Source organism: Protopterus annectens, chromosome 2.part1, assembly GCF_019279795.1.
Source record: "Protopterus annectens isolate FY-2018-M chromosome 2.part1, PAN1.0, whole genome shotgun sequence".
NCBI classification, from domain to species: domain Eukaryota; kingdom Metazoa; phylum Chordata; order Ceratodontiformes; family Protopteridae; genus Protopterus; species Protopterus annectens.
Genome location: NC_056729.1, coordinates 661,256,319 through 661,272,170, shown reverse-complemented (window position 1 = coordinate 661,272,170; position 15,852 = coordinate 661,256,319). Strand labels below are relative to the sequence as shown.

Genomic DNA, 15,852 nt, shown 5'->3' with positions numbered 1-15,852 from the left:
CTTATCTTGAAAAGGCATGTAGTATTACTGGATGCCTTGATCAGTGATGTGTAGCTGTCCAGCATGTTGGGGGCTCTTGTGGTCTCCTTTGCTAGCGCAGGATTACGGTCCATGCAAACACTGATTATTATTGTCCTTTCCCAGCCCAGGCAGCAGGCCAGATGGGTGTTAATGTTCCTCCGTATTCTGCTAGCCATTTATCCATGTGACAGTAATGTGCTGCACTGCTGCATCCACTGACCAGTCCATTGTCCTGAACCTTAAGACAGATGTCCATATGACAGTAATGTGCTGCACTGCTGCATCCACTGACCAGTCCATTGTCCTGAACCTTAAGACAGATGTCCATATGACAGTAATGTGCTGCACTGCTGCATCCACTGACCAGTCCATTGTCCTGAAGCTTAACACAGCTGTAGCCAGGTATCACCTGTGTTGTCACTCTCCCGTCAGCAATTACTCATTAACAAATGAGGCTGATTTCCAAACGAATGATGGATGGCTAGCTCTGGCATCTACGTAAGACTTTAATAGAACCTGTTTTCTTTATACATCTGTCTGAGTTACTGGCATTCATTTCAATGCTTCCTTCATCCCAAAGCCAACTAAAATAGTCAGTGTGTGTTCTTCTTTACATTTGTGATGAAATAAGCCTGCTGTTACGTACTTTAGCTGGGACCATTCAATCTCCTTCTGGATGAAACAAACAACTAAAGGAAAGTTGTGGATTTCCACATTAACAAACTATTTTCTAACAAAGTACTGTCTCCCTCTCTCCTTTCACAGAAATGGACACTAATCATTCTAAGCACTTTCTGTCCAGTTCTAGATACTGTTCACAGCCCATAGGCATAGCTACTCCCTTATCAACAAACAATGACATAACAAAAAATGTGCTTACCTTTATGAATCCATACAGACTGCCTCAACCCTGGCATTGTGGTGCACACAGATACATTTCTTATCATAATTCTTCAGAAAGCCTCTTTATGAATCCTCATGTTGTTTTCAAGCTTCATTGTCTTTCAACAGTATACGCTATACTTAGGAAAAAATATAAAACCATGATATCAAATGTGTGAAAATTTATACGTTATGGGCTGATTAACTGTTTTTATTTGTTTTGTCAAAGTTGTGGAAAATCATTCCAGCTCAGGCAGACACAGGCATACACAAAAATGAAGTCCATCCAATCAATTAGACATGAATCACATATCTGATATGGCATCAGTCATGGCATACATGATAACAATGAATTTTGAGAACACCATGTGACATTCACTAACGAATGGGAATCTGAGGTACACTTAGCATGTGTACAGGGTACAGGCAGAGTCTACACAGTCAGCTCTAGGTAGATGAGTATTACAGAGAATGGTTAAGGAACAAGATTGGGTAGGTATGTTCTAATATATTTTAACAGAAGTGAGAGAAAAACAGACTACTTCCTTCTTTGTACTTGGCACATAAATGTTATTGGACTTTGATTTTTCCTCCTATAGAAACCTGCTACCATGTTGCAGCAAGAATCCCACACTGTTTTTGCAATAGTGAGAGCATATCTTCAAATGACTGGCAGTGGGAGAGTGATATTTACACCACAGCTGCAAAATGTTACATATTGCTTTATTTTTAGTGGCATGTGCACCTTTTACTAGTTTGAAAAATTATACAGTGCAACTTGACATATTTGGCTGACTTCATATATTTAGGTAAAATGCGTTGCACCCTTGCAAATGTACTGAGTCCTTTCTTTTCTCACACTGTTGGTATGAAGGATCAGCTCCGCCTTCATTAGAACCTGATAACTGCTAGTTGCTATATGTTGTAACCATAGTGACAGCTGGTCACTGCTGCCTGTACACAATTCTTGAGCCACTGCCCTTGAGGGAACAATGTTTTCTGCAGCTTGCACTTCCATCTTAAAGGTCCTTGCAAGAGACAGCGATGAGAACAAATGACAAAGACAGGATTGCTCTTGGAGGCTCAGGAATTGTATAGGAATCATTTTATGCATCCGTGTTTTTGGAAGGCACACACATCTGTAATGATCTCACTTCCATTTATTTGGGTACTTGCTGCACTTTCACATTTCAATTAATTTGCTCCTTCAAATATTTCAAAAAAGCAGGAGCCAGCAAAACAGTGACAATAAGGTTTATTTTAATACAATAAGGAGAACAAACAGAGCGGTTTCGGATAAATAGTTATTAAGCCTTCAGCAGTGCATCTGATGAAGGCTTAATAACTATATAGCTGAAACCGGTCTTTTTGTTCTCCTTATTGTATTAAAATAAACCTTATTGTCACTGTTTTGCTGGCTCTTTCTTTTTTTTTTAATTATACTGAGGACTTTTGGAGTTGTGCAGCTACCATACTTGCAGGTTATTTCTACTTGAATCCTTCAAATATTTCCAATAGACTGGGCATTTGTCACATCCATATGTAGGAATCTGAACATTTTTTAAATCACAAATTTTATAATGTATGTTTCTTATAACTGATACACTTTATTAAAGATCAGACATTCAGAATCTGATGTTTTTCCCACATTTTTTTGCTGATGGAATTCTTGTGCAGGCCACATGTCCATGAGTATAGCCTTTGTTAAACTACTAGCTTTTAAGATGATTTACATCTCTATAATTTTAGATTGCAAAGTTTGTGGGCTGCCTGTATGTCTCTTGTAATAGTGACTATTTACTTCATTATGCATGTCAGTGATTATAGCCATATGAATTGCCACATACTTCCAGAGGAAAAACACGTGTCACATTTTACGTCTATCAGAGGGACATGACTTAATCATGTACTTTCATGAATGTCATGATTTATCATGCCTTGTGTTTATATCTGTAAAACTGACAACTTTTTAAGGGTATGAATACAGTCCATCAATTAACATAGAAAGTTGGAGATGGGTTTTAAGACAGTTTTGCGTAGAAGAGTACAGATACATAATAAAAAATAAACACCCAGAAGTGCAAAAGATATATCCAAACCAATAAACAATTATAAAACTAAAAAATGCTTACAGAAGCTTGCCAGAGAGATACGGAGTTATTTAAATAGTAAGACTCAATAAAGAAATGGTGCAGACAATCCAGCACTCTTTGAATGCTAACTTTCCCTCCATTCCTGTTTGAACATTACTTTCCCTCCCTTTATCCATGATGTGACTCATTTCTGAATATGAGTATCTTTTGTATTTCTGCAGTTAGTTAGCAAATAAATCAGTATGTACAACAGATGGACTGCAACATTCATAACTCCTGATAGCTGGTGCAGGAGGAGTGTGGTCTGTGCTGAGGAACCAAACTCTAATTGTCCTGCAACTCCTGTAATTCCATACATAACCAAGTGGGGGCAGCAGAAACCAATATTTAGCACCATCTAGCTTGACATACCTTTCCAGTTTAAAGATGCCCTGTATCTCTTTATGTGGAGTAACGTGTACCCATTACCTCTCAGTTCAGTGTCATTATGCAGTATTCTGCAAAAAATGAGAACTGAGAAGCCCCTATTGAAATACCACGCTAGTATCCCCAAGCCCTTGCTCATACAAAAAAGTGTTAACATTCAAGCAATATCTTTAATCAGTTAAATTATTCTGTGTTTCTACTGACCTTAGAGAAACAGTAGGGTCTTTGACTTCTGTTGCATACTAGAAACGAAAAAAAAAATCTTTGAATTAATATAAACATAAAAACAGTTTCATATATCCATTTATGTGGGCGTCAAATGTCAGTAGCACAGTAGAAAAGGGCATGTAAGGGTAGTTAAGGAAAGAGGCATGTTGTATAATGCAGGCCAGGGTATGACTCAGTGTCACATTGTGTAAGCATGCTGAAGAGTGGCGCATGGTAGCAGTTAATAGTGAAACAACTAAAAATAGATAAAACTCACTAATTTAAACAAAAATAGCTTAGATGACTTAACAAAACAATTACATATAATTTGGCCTTGTGCTTTCTCCCTTCATTATGCACACTAAACTGTTACACATGCTTGGATAACTAAGGTTAACCACATGTTCCAGGAGATAAAGAGCAGGGAGACAGAGAAAGGCAGGGGAAGGGAGACAAGCAGAAAACAAGATATTCAGACATATGACAAAAAAAGGGATTGATGAAAATTCAAATAACCAGTACTTATTTGTAAGCATTAAAAAATATGGACGTTGTTTCCTGCATGGATAGGCTTCAGTAACTGTTACTGTTAGCTATGAGGGATATGTATAGTCCTTGTAAGTTTATGGAAGTTTCAGTGTTTCACTCATAAAGAAAATAAGGAAAGAAAGAAGCAGACCTCAAATTGAAAGCAGATGTAACATATTTTATCTAACATTGTGAAGATGCTTAAAGTTAGGAAACAATTTAAAATAATATGCAAATAAAAATAATGAAAACTTACCTTATTTGATAACTAACCACTATCAGAGGTGAGCAGATCTTTCTTTTTTTCTTCATCTGTTCCTCAAATCCATGTTCAGATGTCCAATGTACACAGCATTTGCTGAAGAGAAGGCATGTATTTCCGGAGCCTGGTTTCTCTGGTTGATGGGGGTGGGGCACTGAAACTCATCAGAAGCTTTTTAGCTGCGGAAAATGGTTTCATTATCAGATTCAGTATGCTGTTTTCACCAAGCCTGGATGGTTCTTTCTACCTCAGCCCTAAGAGCGTTGAAAATAACATCACGTGGTTTATTTCAAATCTTGAGACATCCCTAAATTTAAATCTATCCAATTGCGTTACAGGGTGTTTTATTTCAACAGAGATCAAGTCTTACCTCTTTTTCATTGTGTATTGTGAAATGAAAGACTTTTCTACCTTCCTGCTAGTCAGAGGATTTCCTGAGTCTTAAATTACATTTACAGAATCATTTCTGTGCAGAAGTTTGGTTCCTTGAGAAACACATGAATTTCACATCTCATTATGTTACAAAAAATAAATGCATAACAGCGTTTTATTCTCCATTTCTGAAATTGCACTACATTACATATTAACCATTTCTTTACAGCCTTATTTTGATGGCATTTTAATTTTGTTTCTCAGACATCCTTTGACTCCAGACACTCCATAATGGAAGGTTTCAGTTAGTTTTAAAAACCTGTAAATAAAATAAAGCAGGTCTAAAACTTATTGGGGCAGGGGTAACATTTTCTGGTACCCCTTGCTTTGTTTATCCTTCTTTGCATTTTTCACACAACTTTTTTAAGAGTCAAAGGTTAAAACTCTTTGACCTACTTTAGTTTATAAACCCAAAAAGCATATCTGGTAAAGCATTAAATACTGTTTTAATGTATTTCATTAAAGAGAATATGTTAAGAAATGTATTTTCTGAAATACATTTTAAACATTGAACATACGTGTGTGTGTGTGTGTGTGTGTGTGTGTGTGTGTGTGTGTGTGTGTGTGTGTGTGTGTGTGTGTGTGTGTATTGATGTTTGTGTATGCGTGTGCCCGGGCATGTACTGTATATGTATACATATAAAAAATGTATTTTATTACTTTCTAACAAATGGAAAGTTACTTGAAAACTGCAACATATGGATGCTATCGTACACCAGATTAAATGATAAGGGAGGACAACATACACACTTCTGCATTTATATAGATATAGATATAGATATAGATGTGATTTTTTTTTTTGCTGAGTTAGTCCCACTAATCTTTACTGAATGCTTTTGAGTATGAATCAATTACTATATGACTTAACATTTACACATTTTGAAAATGGATGTTGTAGCAATGAAACGAATGTCTACAGGATGTTGTACCATTTACTGTTTTACAGCACTGTGCTGTAACATCATTTTCTCATGTTTCATACTTATGAGACAAATAAGATGAGCATAAATGATGACACAAAATGCAAAGTGCAGACTTTTGGCATTCTTGTTTCAGTATTCAAGTGTGTGCCAGCACTTAGGGTAACTGCAAATAAATAATGCATGTCATACTTCGCAACTCTACAGATTTTCCCCGAATGCCCAGATTTTTGCCTCATATTTCAGTCTGTTTCTCATAAAATTGTGGTTTTCTGGCAAATCACTGAGGGTTGAAGTCAGAAAATAATGACAATCATTTTACTTTCAGACTTCATACCCTTAATACAAAACCTGTTGTTCTATCTACTTTCTGAGTTTGTAAGAGCGATATTTAAAAAGTGTACCTATTTTTGGGCCTTTGCCCATTATTAATTCCTTTTTTCAGATTTCTTGCTCTAACAGATTGAGAGGTATGATGCTCTGATGGGATGATGGGAGTAATATATTACAGTATTTTTTATTTTTATTTTACTGTTTGTTTACCGGGATAGTCCATTGGGCCGAGAAGAGCCCATTTTCAATGGAGTCCTGGGGAGAAAAGCTCCATAAGACATTATACAAATTTAGACAAATCATTAAAAATCTGTAATATAGTATACAGTTTACAGATGAAAAACAACATTTCACTAAATATTTACAAAACATGTCAGAAAGTATTTTCAAAATACCTTAGTTTATACAGTGGAGAATATAAAAGTAGAAGTGAAAGAAGCCTTGCATAGTTATCAAATGAGAGTTATAGCAGGGGTAGACAGGAGGGGATAGGAAGAGATGAAGTGTAAAGTAAGAAGAGAGAGAACGGTAAGAAGTGGTATATGAGGGGTGAAAGGTGATGTGAGGAAGGGGGGTATGGGTAGAGCTAGGTTGGTCAGAGGAAGGAGGAGAGAGCAGGATGAAGAGTGAAACTCAGGGTATGATGTTGAGGGTAGTTATGTAGGGAGGGAGCAGGAACATTCCCAGAGGGATATGAGATGGGAATGAAGCAAGGTCTTAAAGGTGGAGTGGTTATGGGTGGTGCGAATGAGAGGTGGTAGGGCATTCCAGAGCAGTACTAGAGAAAAGGATAGTAGTTGTTTACCTGGAGGACGAGTCTGGTTGTTGGATCTCAGACATCTATCAGGTAGATGCATTTTGAGTGAAGAGGCTAGAGAAGGGCAGAGATGGATGGAAGATAATATATGTAATATATTACTGTAATATATTACAATTTCTAGTAACTAGTTATATAACTACTTACTTTTTCAAAATAGTAACTAGTAATAGTAATATATTACTTTTTTTGTAACTAGTAACTTAAATGTGCGTTACTTTTGAGTTACTTTTGCTTAAACCAGTGCATGTCCTTCTATTCAGTGTTGCAGTATTCTTTACATATGGGTTGTCTTCTGTCCAGCGACCCAATGTCCAACCAGTATACAAAGCTTCCAGCCACTGCTAGTACATAGGATGCCACACGTATGGTCTGGCAATGTCAGCCATAAAATGGGCAGCCACATGTACCATCCTCAGAACATTTCTGCCACCATTCAGAAGGTTGAATCCTATGTAGAGTCTGCAGTCGGATTCTGTATATTGCTGCTAGCTTCAGCTTCAGATAAGTGCCCCATTGGTGATTTGTTTTTATGCTACTGCCATTTGTTATTGTTTATGTCATCGGCGAAGGGCAAGTGCAGGTGTGGAAGGCAGATTCCACATAAAGATTGCCATGACCTGTGCATTTTCTGTTTTGGGCCTAGTCACGACTACTGCTCCTGATCTATTTGTCAGGCTTTTGTGCCTAAGACATTGCATAGCTGACTTTTGGCTCTAAATCTTTACTTAGAAAATCAGAGGTTAAAACATCTGGCTAAAGACATTATGGAAGGCTCCGGGGGTCCTTCAGCTGAGCAAAATTTGAAGAGAATGTGAGCAGACAAAGGCCTGAAACATCTTCAGCTGTGCCTCTTACCTCCAATGTGTACCTTGAGGTCAGTGAAGAACCAGTTTTATGGCAGAAGTCAGGTCTGCTTCTGCAGTGGGTACCTCTTTGGAAGTCACCAAGGGATTGGTTCCCAGCATGTCCGAGACTTTGCAGATGTCTGCTTTGGACGACATGGGGGAACTTTAGCTCGTTGGGCTTGAGGACTCCGGGGACATTGCTGTCGTTCCGGCTAGGGATCCATCTTTGTCTACCTCGGATGTTAGGCCTACATCGGTCTCTTCTGCTTTATGTCCTCATTTGGAAAGACACGTCAAAAAGAAACAAAAAACTAAGCAGTTCAGTATTCTTTCAGCTCCACAGCCTGACTGGGATGTATTTTTCCAGGGTCTTATTAAGGCTTTGATGGTCTTGCAGCTGTCTATCTCTCTCCCTCTACCTGCCTTCAGTTTCTCCCCTGTTCAACAGTCTGCTGGATCCCAGATTCTTCCCTCTGACTCAGAGGACTCTTCATCTGATGATGATGATTCCCTGGCATATTCCACCTAAATTACCTCTCCTCTGGAATATGCCTCACCTGACGAGGAATCAAATGGAGGGGATTCTCCAGCTGAAGAGATTTCTTTTGGAGAAACTATTAATAAAAGAATTCTTTAAGTGGGATTGTTCCCAGATTTCTGAGGAACAGAAGAGATATTATGATCTTTTGCAAATGGAGGTCCCTTCCCCTTCTGCAGTGCCTACAGTCTTTCCAGCTTTCGTGGATGCCTTCGTCTCTTCTAAGAATCCAGATTCTCAGGCTCCTGCTCCCATGGACCAGACAGATTTTATATACTGCTAGATGAATGCAAGTTTCTTTATAAGTGTCCTTTGGCAGACCCTGCGGTAGTCCCCATAGTCTCTGATAGGTCTTCACGTTTATCTCCTTCTGCCAAATTTTTATCATCTAATAAGGAAAGTAAGATTCTTGACAGATTGGGTAGGAAGGTCTATACCTCAACCACTTTAGCTATTAGTGCTACCAATTACCAGACTCACATGTCTAGGTATTCCTTGGCCTTGCTTTCTCAGGCCTCTCAAGCTCTGGCTGAGTTACCAGAATCTGAGGTTAAAACTCAGGTTCTGTTACTTTTGGCTGCTTCCTCCCAGATTGCCAGAAAGTCCATTAAGTGCAGCTATGATGCTGTTGAGGCATCTTTCAGAGCTGCTGCTTCTGTCTCTGTGCTTAGGAGACATTCTTGGCTCAGACTACAATCTCTTCCTGAGGATATTAAAACAAACCTACTTGATACCACTTTGGACAAATCTGTGCTTTTTGATTCTGTAGCTGCAGACTTAAGACTCTGCAAGAAAAGGGAAGGAGCTCCAAGATTTGAAACACTTGCTTGTTTCACCTGTACCTAAATTTCATAGGAACTTCCCTGCCAAAACTTCCTTTGTTAGAAGACCTCCTCATACCTCTTATTCATCTACCCCTGTTTCTAGTTCTAAACCGTCAGTTAGGAGACCTCCATCATCAAAGTCTTTTACCTCAGCTCCTCCAGTACACCAACCTTTCAGGCCAGGCCTAGCTCTCTGTGACAACCACCATCCTATTCCAAGTCATACTCTTCTGTCTCTTTGCCTCTCCCTTTCTTTTCCAGTCTGGGCAAACATCACTCAGGACTATTGGGTCATATCCATCATTCCTAAACAATATTTCATGACTTGGGAGACTCTCCCTCCTTTCATGGGGGTTCCACAGCCCCCCTTCAGTCAGCTGGAGTTGTTCCTACAGCTCCTATCACAATTTCTTTTACAAGGCACCATCCAGTATGTTGAGACAAACTGGAAGTCGACCACCACAACAATAAAAAAATAAAATATTTAATATGAACAGACAAGCGCTTTCACGTGTGCCAAGACACGCTTCTTCAGATCCTTACCATCCAGTATGTTCCTCCAGATCAGAGAGGCAGAGATTTCTATTCCAGAATGTTTCTGGTCCCAAGAAAGGATGGCCCTTGGAGACCAATTTTAGACCTCTCACTCTGAAACATTTTTTAGAGGTGCAATCTTTTCCACATACTGTTCCCTTCAGATGCTCTTTCCCCTGATTTCTCACCATTTATTCATGGCGTACTTGGACCTCAAACATGCTTATTTACACATTCCTATTCATCCTCTTTACAGGAAATGTTTACATTTCTCGGAGGGTTCTTTGCACTTTCAGTTCTCTGCCTTGCCCTTTGGTCTCTCCACTGCCCCAAGGGTATTCACAAAGTGCTTGGCCCCTGTCCTTGCCTTCTTGAGGATCTGGGGGATTTAAGTTTATCCTTATCTGGATGACCTCCTCTTTCTTGATCTTAATTCAGGACAGTTGTCTCAAAACCTTCAGCAAGCCATTCATCTCCTTCAAAGCCTGGGGTTCACTATAAACTTTAAAAAATCCCCTCTGACCCCAGCAAAGGATCACATTTTTCTGGGGTGCAGGTTCAAAACAGATCAGATAATGGTTTATCTCCCAACAGACAAGTTTCAAACTCTGACTGCCTTCATGGAAAGACCACTGTCTCGTCCTTTTATCTCACACACAGGGAGTTCCTAAGACTCCTGAAATTTATGGCTTCTATGATTCCCATGCTGACCTTTGCACAGCTTCACATGAGGAAATTTCAGTGGTACGTGAAGACAGTCTGGTCTCAACATGTACACCCTCTAGAGTTTCTCATTGCTCTTCTTCCCTGCCTGAAAACAGAGCTCCTCGGGTTGATTCAGCAGCTATCTTTGAATCCTGGCCTTCCTTTTCTCTTGCCCCAACCTTCTCAACAGCAGCTTTTTACAGATGCTTAAACCACAGGATTGGGGTGGGGGGGGGGGGCTGGCGAACTTTGCATCAAAGAAAGTTCAGGGTCTCTGGTCTCCATCTCAAAAGAAGGAGCATGTCAACATCAGAAAAATGAGGGCTCTGATCCTAGCCTTGAAGATTTTTCATCCTCTCTTTCTGCCACGTCCTCTGAAAGTTTTAACAGACAACACGACAGTTCTCTGGTACATAAACAAACAAGGGGCACCAAATCTTACCTTCTTTGCAGGTTTGCTCTCAGGGCATGGGAACTAGCAATTCAGTACAAGATTACCCTTTTTGCTGTCTATTTACCCTCAGCCCAGAACACTGTGACGGACACGTTAAGCAGATCCATGTCACACTCCCACGAATGGATGCTTCACCAGTATGTGTTTCTGGATCTGGTTCACCGGTGGAGTACTCCACAGCTGAACCTATTTGTCTCCCCTCAAAACAGACAACTTCCTCTATTTTGTGCCAGAGTCCCACATGCTCTGGATTGAAAGGTGGATGCCCTTTCCTTCTCATGGAAGAGGATGCTTCTGTATGCACCCCCCTTCCCTACCGTTCAGAAAGTCTTGCTGAAAATTCAGCAGAACAAAACAAAAATCTTGTTGGTGACCTTTTTGCCAAGGCAGCATTGGTTCCCTCTTCTGCAACTAGCCAGGGGCCATCACTACTGGTTGCCATACCAGTTGTACCTGCTCATACAGGACAAGCGATCCTTGCTTCATCCACATCTGTCAACATTGTAAATGACCCTGTGGGTGATCAACTTTTGATCCCTTTTAGGCACCTTTTCTCACAGGATGTGCTTCGGGTTTTGCAGGAGGCCAGGAAACCCAATACTAGGAAATCTTACACCTCCAAATGGAATCGTTTTTCTAGCTGGTGCCTTTCAAGAAGTCTAGATCTGCTTTTTATGGACATCCCTACAGTACTTTCTTACTTGTGTGAACTGCTTAGCAGTGGCTTGTAATATTCTTCAGTGAAAGTCCACTGTTCTGATCTTTCTGCTTGTCTGCTATTATCATATCCTTTGGCTTCCAGATTGGAGGTAAAACGTTTCCTTAAAGGTGTCCTACATATTTAGCCTCCCAGGAAACCAGTACTATGGCCTTGGGATATTAATTATATCCTAGAAAAGCTAACTGTGGCCCCTTTTGAGCCTGCAGCTTCTGCTTCTCTAAAGTTTTGCACCTGGAAGACTGTGCTTCTGGTAGCTTTAACCTCGGCTAGGAGAATTTCTGAGATTCAGGCTTTGATGGCATCTCGACTTTCCTAATTTTTTACAAGGACAGAGTCTCTTTGCACACCAACCCTTCCTTTATGCCTAAAGTGATAAATGAGAGGTCTCTTAACCAGTCTAACCAATTGACACCCTTTTTCCCTTCTTCTCAGTCCTCCAGTGAAAAGATTCTACATTCTTTGGATGTTCATAGGCAACTTAGATTTTATTTAGACAAGACTATAGCTATTAGGAAATCTGATCATCTTTTTCTGTCATTTCATCCCAGTGCTCTGGGTTTACCTGTTTCTATACAAACAATTTCCTCTTGGATTTCTAAGGCTATTGAGTTTAGTTATTTATTTCATGGTAAGTCTGTGGCTGCTCCTGTTAGAGCCCAGTCTACTAGATCTGTTGCTTCTTCATGTGTTTTTTTTAAATCCTGGATACTAATTCTATTCTGGATTCACTACTTGGTCTTCTGTGCATATCTTTACTGAGCACTACAAGTTGGACACTATTTCTAGGTCTCGGGCAGGGTTTGCTAAAACTATTCTCCACGGCTTTTTGGAAAGTACTTCAAAGCATTTTTCCTCTGCTCCTTCCTCCTCCCAGGGTTCCTACAAAGGTTTGGTACTCTCCCATATGTAAAGACTACTGCAACATTGAATAGAAGGACATAGAATAGTTGTGTTATATCTTACCATAACCATAAATGTTCTCCTTTTCTATGTTGCAGTATTCTGTCCCTCCATCCTCCCCCCTGCATCTTGTCCCTTCCTTGGATGACTTATTTGTTTCCTTACGACTAATGTTTCTCATAGAGCCTCCTTGTTCTGAGGATGGGATGTGCAATTGTCCCATTTATGGCTGACATTGTCAGTCTATACATGTGATGTCCCATGTACTGACAGTGGCTAGAAGCTTTCGTATACTGGATGGATGTCAGGTCATAGGGTGGAAGACAATCCATACAGTATGTAAAGAATACTGCAACATAGAACAGAAGGACATGTATAATTATAAGATATAACACAACTATTCTTTCTCAACATGGACAATATTGCCCCCCCTAAAGAGTGATGGAAAACATCTGCAGGTCTTATATAGTATGGATAGTAATCAATAATAATCAGATGTTAGGAGGTAATAGAGACCTTGAAGGGAGAATTTGGACAAAAAATGACAACATAATCTTGGCACAAATCATAGCATGTGGCATTCATAATAGATTATTAGAATTAGTCTGGAGCAAAATTTATTTCATTTTTTTAGCACTGCAAGAAGGTGAAAGCTAATGACAACCAGACTCTGGTCCTGCCCTGGTACTGTGGGACTCTCACCCACTAAAACACCCCATAACACTGGGACAATTCTAGCCTGCTAGAGATCATATCTTTACCTTAATAATAAATGGTATTAATTGTCCATATCACCATTAATTGGAATTGAACTCACCACTCATCGGTACACCTGATGCCCCAACTCACTGCACCAAGCAGGACACGTTGGGTGGAACTACAATCAACCAACTTTTGTCTTGACAATTTTTTTGTCATGTTCTATTTAAAATTCTTTTCAGGTTTTGATTTTTAATAGTTGAAAATAAGCAACATGTGATAGGTTTTTATAGGTCTTGTGCTACTGGCTATGTATGGTTTGGTTTAATTATTATTTGTGACTCTCTAGCTATAACTACTTGTCTTCTTCTTCTGGTTGTGCCTGTTAGGGGTCACCATGGTGGATCATCATTCTGCAGAACAAGAAGCAGTAGAACTTAAATGTATCAATTTGCCAGCCAGCAAACAACCTTCCTCAAGAGGCACACATACGGCCAATTTAGAATGTCCAATCCACCTGCAGCCTGTCTTGGAAATGTGTGAGGAAGCCAGAGCACCTGGAGGAAACCCACACAAACACAGGGAGAACATGCAGATGCCACACAGAAGGCACTCCAGCCAAGAATTGAACCAGAGCACCTCTTGCTGTGAGGTGACAATGCTAACCACTGCACCACTGTGCCACCCAGCTGTAAAGGCTAATCTGCTGGAGTTTTTCAACTGTTTAATGCTATTCATCATCATTGTAACATTGTGTATACAACTTTAATACACATATATGTATATGCTTACTTGTGTGACTAAATCTCAATATTACAATTGATAAACTATACTTATGTTAAAAGTAAGATGTTACTTTAGTTAGTAGCTAGTCATCTTCTTCTTTTGGCTTTTCCCAGTTAGGGGTCACCGTAGTGGAATAACAGTCCACAGAATGATCGGCAGTGGAGTTTTATGGTGTTGAGTTGACAACCCGGTGCCCAACCTTCCAAAGAAGGCATATGCACACACTCACACCTAGGGCCAGTTCAGAGTGTCCAATCCACCTACAGCATGTCTTTGGAATTTGGGAGAAAAACAGAGCACCTGGAAAAACCTATGCAACCACAGAGATGACATGCAGACGCCACACAGAAGGCACCCCGGCAGAGAATCAAACCAGAGAACCTCTTGCTGTGAGAAGAAATGATAACTGCTGCACCACTGCAGCCACCCTTCAGTCATTAACGAGTAATAGTAATATATTACTTTTTTAGTAACTAGTAATAGTAATATATTACTTTTTTAGTAACTAGTAATAGTAATATATTACTTTTTTTAGTAACTAGTAACAGTAATTACTTTTTTAGCAAAGTAATAAGTAATAGTAATATAGTATTTTCACTGAAAAGTAACTAGCAATAGTAACTTACTACTTTTGTAAGTAACTAGCACAACAATGGACATATTGTTTTTTTTGTTTCTGCATACTGTTGAACTTTCTTTCAAGAAACACAGTTACAGAATAAGAAACCTAAACTGAATAGCTTAAAAGGCATTTTCTCAATGTTAAGCAACCAATAAATGAGCAATAATTTGATGCTGTTTCTCCCAACTTCTGGGTTTTGCTGCAGTATAGATACTTTCATATTTGCCTCTATTTTGCTTTAAAAACAAGAGCACCCTGAGATGTACCATTTCATATGGCAACATGTTAAGTTTCTACAGGAACTCATTCAGTCACCTGCCAATTACATTTCAGTGATTGCTTTAAAAGTAAAACCTGTATAAATATGACTGTTAATCTATACCACAACAAAATTCAGACATTGTTGTAAATAGGAAGACAGAGAAAGATTTCATCAGATGCAAGTTTATCATATTTATTTATTTAAGCAGGTATACAAACTAATCATTCAGTGACTCTTTTTAGCAATGATTGAGGCCACACTAGGGTCAAACAGAATCACTATGTATGTATGTATGTATATATATATATATATATATATATATATATATATATATATATATATATATATATATATATATATATATATATATATATATATATATATATATATATATAAAATCAGTTTAGTGCTGGCAGTATGTTTAATAGGAGTATGTGGAAAAAATATTGCACCAAGGTAATAGCATACAAATGCCACGTAGAGTGGCTGGACATCAGGCAGGCCCAAACCCAGGTCATTTAGCTCTGAGGAAGAGAACTTACCACTGAGTAACCATGTTTATTTATTTTATTTTTATTTTACATTTGTTTACCGGGAAAGTCCAACTGGAACAAGGTCCATTTACAGTGGAGGCCCGGGGAGAAAAGCTCCATAACATAACGGTACAAATACAACAAATGACAAAAAAATTTTTGTACAGAGGCATATATACAATCAGAGCTCCATGTCTTTATATCACAACACAATCCCCGAATGACAGAAAATTTCTATACTGTGGCAAATATACAGTCTAGGAGATTTTTCGTACCTTAGTTTTATTTGAGCAAGCTTGGTATATAGATAGCAAAACTTTGATTTCCCTATTGGTAGTACAAAGCATAAAAGTGAAGGAATGGAATCTGGAAAATAATGCTATTTGGGAGATATGTCATAGCATGAGAAATAGTTTGTAGGATAGTAGTTCCTGATAGGGAGTACAGAATAGCTGAGGTAAGCAGAGGAGATGAGGTGTGGCCAGTTAGTCGGAGAGCAGAAAAG

General features: G+C 39.0%; 1 protein-coding gene and 1 long non-coding RNA gene across 2 annotated transcripts in view; one reads left to right on the top strand and one right to left on the bottom strand.

The window, feature by feature from the left end:
• The window catches only part of LOC122794190, a 26,364-nt gene extending 21,708 nt beyond the window's left edge, over nt 1-4,656 (bottom strand). Inside the window, exons 1-2 of the long non-coding RNA XR_006363620.1 lie at nt 4,414-4,656; nt 3,627-3,664 (exon numbers count right to left, since the gene is read on the bottom strand). This is a non-coding gene — a long non-coding RNA (uncharacterized LOC122794190). The remainder of the gene's footprint in view (nt 1-3,626; nt 3,665-4,413) is intronic.
• LOC122794189 (protein rapunzel-like) overlaps nt 1-15,852 on the top strand; it is a 91,433-nt gene that overhangs the window by 5,036 nt on the left and 70,545 nt on the right. The gene's annotated exons all lie outside the window — the stretch shown is intronic.